Source organism: Lates calcarifer, linkage group LG24, assembly GCF_001640805.2.
Source record: "Lates calcarifer isolate ASB-BC8 linkage group LG24, TLL_Latcal_v3, whole genome shotgun sequence".
NCBI lineage: Eukaryota > Metazoa > Chordata > Actinopteri > Centropomidae > Lates > Lates calcarifer.
Window position 1 is genome coordinate 14,794,305 of NC_066856.1, and position 4,104 is coordinate 14,798,408.

Below are 4,104 nucleotides of genomic sequence, written 5' to 3' on the forward strand. Positions count from 1 at the left end.
ACTACGTCACCTGAGGTCGCTCCTGTCATACTCACCTGACAATAAAACGTAAACATAAGTTGTAATAGGATGCCTGGACAGATGACCTATGGGCTTGTTTTTTTAGAGGAGGACAGCAATGTTTTTAAAAGTATAGAAAATGATGCCTCCCAACAACAACAACAAAAGACTGAGAGTAAATGGAATGGAAAATGGCTAACTGAATCAGGAGCATTTATTTTCAGCAGGATGTGACAGGGTCCAGAATTAAATGCAAATATTTACTTTTTCTACCAGCTCTGTGCTTCCATTAAAAACTGTGTTCTCTGTCCTCTGCACAGATGTGAGGGTCAAGGAGACGGAGCAAGCAGACACACTGACGTCTTGGAGGATGGTGGACAGGAAGGCAGGCAGGCAGGCAGGCAGGCGGCCCACGGATCTAGGCAGTGGCGAGGGGAGATCTGTCTGACTTTGGTGTGAATAAAACATGCCATGGCATGTTGGTAGCGACTATCGAGGAGGCCCCCTGCATTATTCATGCAGAGTAGCAGGCGAGGATGAGGGGTTGGTGGTTGGAGGGAGGGTGTAGTGATGGTGGTTGCTGAGTAGGAGGAGTGCTGTAAAAGAGGAAGAAGAGGAGAGGAAGGAGGAAGATTGGGTGATACACTCTGCAGGGGCATGAGAAGGTGTAAGGGTGTTGCCAGGCTGTAAAAACCAGAGATGGTCATCCACCCAGTAGTCAGTTATCATCACCCTGAGGCCTCTCACACACTGACAACCATCTCCCTCTTCAATACTGCAAGCTGAAATAGTAACTGTGAACAGCAATTTATGGATTTGACACATTAGCAGAGCCTAAAGATCAACCTGGGCTTCTCTATCAGAGGAAGTTAAATAGAAAAGACCTCAAAATATATTTCATTTAAGAAATGTGAGCAAAAAAAAGTCAGCATCACCAGAAGCCAACTTTGATGAATAGATTTAGCCACATTTAACAGCAAATCGATGGCTGTATCGTATTAAAAACCTTCATGTGCACGCTCCGGTGTGTCAGTGAGTGATGTGGATGGGATGTGGGTAGTGGTGGTGTTATCCCAACCCCACTAACCCCAGAGACAGGGCTCTCCCATAAGAGCTGAATCAGTGTTTTCCCTCCGCAGCACAGAGCGGAGGAAATGTGTTCCAGTCAGCAGCTCTTCTTCCAGTCAGGGAGAGGCCGACAGACAGAGCTGCGAGCCAAAGCTGATGCTACTGCACCACCTGCAGGCTCACGACCAGACCAAGTGTATGTGTGTGTGTTTGGGTGTGTTTGTGTGTGTTAACACAGTGGGTGCGAATAAGTCAAAGTTACCTTGATATCTTGGAAGTTCTCTGCCAAGTACATTATTACTGTATCAGTGAAAAGGATATTAAGCCAAAGAGAAATACAACAGGACAACACTGTCAGATTCTCATGCTGCAACCTTGATTATCTGCTGCAGAGGATGTGAATTATTAAGTGTTGTGATGTTAAATCTCAATTAAAAAGAAAAAAAGAAGAAAAAAGATGTGTTCCAGTTTGTCACATACAAATATTGCAGGCAAGACTGCAGCTGTAGTTGCTGGTGCCCATTCATTCCCCTTGTGACACGCCCTGCAGAGTAATAGGTCAGTGATGAGAGTGCTGCTGATGGAGGCTCTGCACTGCAAAAAAAGACATGCATCTCAGCAAAATCTTAAACCAGATTGTAAAAATGAAGCAAGTAGGGCTGCACTGAGGATTATTTTACTTAATGATTGATTATTTAGTCTATGGAATGTCAAATATAGTTTAAAAAAACAAAAACAAAACACCTCTTAAAGCATCTTTAAATGTCCTGTTTTGTCTGAGAAAAACTCCAAAACCCAAAGAGGGAGGTTGGAACCTGCAAATATGTTGTGTTTTTTTCACTATTTCAGCTTGAACAAGGCTGAAACTATTAATCTATTATCAAAATAGTTGCCTAATTGATTAATTGACTAATTGTTTCTGCAAGATATTAATCCTGCTTGAATCTTGCTTGACGCTGGTGGAGTTGTCTGCCTTCTCTCCTTTTAATATTCAGAAATAAATTGGACACAAGTGTAACTGTCAAACCTCACGTGCAAAATCTCCTCACCCAGAATTCCTATTTAAGCTGAGGCATGGTTTACAGCGCCCTTTCTAGTAATGCAAGATGATTCTGAAGCGCGGAGGAGGTGAAGAGGAACAGTGTCGCCGGTGCCAACGGGGGCTTGATTACAGTAATGTGAACGCTCAGTAGCAGCTGGAGCTTCTCGGCTCGGGCTAAAGTCAGCAAGCAGCACAGCGCACTGCACCGGCTGACACGCCCCTCCCTTTCCTCAGCACACACACACACACACACACACACACACACACAGCCTGGTGTATAATTCAATATAAATACACTCCATCACCCTTTGGAGGGAAACAGTGTAGAGCCACAGCCTCAGACTTTTATGTACAAATGTTAACTGATTTAAATAGCTAAGTCTGTATTCACTAGCCTCACTCACATCATGTGACTTTTCCTATACCAAGACTGATACCTGTACTTAAGGGTATGTGATGGTGGTGATTCCCAAGGCAGTATCTCTCTCTCTCTTACTCTTTTTTCCCCCAATTTAACATCTGTATATCTCACTGTGTGGGGCTCGGGATTGCAGTGGTGCTAAAAATGGAGTCAGAAACCTGCTGCGAAGCGGAAGTATTAAATTTTATTATGACATTCATGGAAAAAACTGTATTCAGTGTGGATCAGTCCCATCTAGCTGATATCTGATCCTCTTAATAAGGTCAATATTGGTGCTGAAACTGATCTGGCAAACAGATCAGTCAAGCCAATTTTATTTATATAGCCCAGTGTCACAGATTATAAATTTGCCTCAAGGGGCTTTATAACATCCCTCCATCCCTGAACCCTAAATTCGGATAAAGAAAACCCCCCCACCCCCCAAAAAAACCTTCAATGGAGAAAGACCCTGTTGCATCCCTGCTTCACACAGAGGAAAAGAGTGTTTGCCAAGTCTTTATGCTAAACTAAGCTAACTGGCTGCTAAAGTGTTTCAAGGGTCTCAGAGATTTCCAAACTGTCGTACCCAAGACTTCCTGTTACCAAGAATAAAAAACTGAAACTCTTTCACCATTTTTTGCCCGAACAGGACAACCACTGAAACACAACAACTCGGTGAGACCACACCAGCAGATTTCACACACAGCCAGGGGCCTCTCATTTGAATGTTCTGTCGGATATTACTCAGTGGCAGGATGGCTGGAGAGACAAACCTCGATTGTGGAGACTGTAACGACAGTTGCACAGTCATCAGGACTCAGGGTCATGATTTATGGGTCCTACAGAGAGACAGAAAACGGTTGACTCCCTCCGTCAGGACCTCCGTCTGAGGAAATTGCAATAGACAGGGTGTATCAAAACTGCAAGTGGAAGTGAATGTGAGCTTGGCAGTTTTGTGCACATGAACAAAAACATCTTGATGTCCAAGCCAAGCATTAATCTGAACCAAGCTTTGAGGTTATTCTTAGTTTTGAACAAGAACACATTTGTCTTACTTGCCTGTCGAAAGGGGATAACATTTGTCAAAAGATCATGAATGGCCAGATGATATTACAGTGCAACTTTCTAGTCGTACTTTGCAAGGTTATAACTAATGGTCACTAAATAATAAACAAAAACTTATGGAAAGAACCTTGGCAAATGGGTTATAAATTGTGGATAATTTCTTTATTATAAATTAATCCCTTTTTGTGTATAACCGCTCTTATAGTCTTGTATGCAAATTAGATGTGCGGTCCCCTGTTCACGATTGGCTCCAGCTCGACTCAACGACCGCCCTCTCCCATGCCATTTGATTTCTGATTGGTGGATCCCAGTCCAGTGCCACCAATCCTGGTGAAGCGATTGGAGACTGAAATTTATTTAAACTCATGGCGGCTACGGTAAAATCACAAATCGCCCCAGGTGTTTTTTGTCGTTTCTGAACGTTGATGTTTATTGTACAGTGGGTTATGTGTCTAACTATTGACCAGGTCTACTAATTTATGTATAAGTGAATATTTACTTGCAAGGCTGTTTACTTAACTGCTGTAGC

General features: G+C 43.1%; 1 long non-coding RNA gene across 1 annotated transcript; it reads right to left on the reverse strand.

Moving 5' to 3' along the window:
* Nucleotides 1-213: 213 nt before the first annotated feature.
* LOC127139249 (uncharacterized) lies at nucleotides 214-2,283 on the reverse strand. Its single transcript, XR_007809419.1, has 3 exons — nucleotides 2,118-2,283; nucleotides 1,549-1,662; nucleotides 214-596 (listed from the first exon to the last, which is right to left on the reverse strand). It is a non-coding gene; the product is annotated as an uncharacterized LOC127139249 (long non-coding RNA).
* Between the last annotated feature and the right edge of the window lie 1,821 nt (nucleotides 2,284-4,104).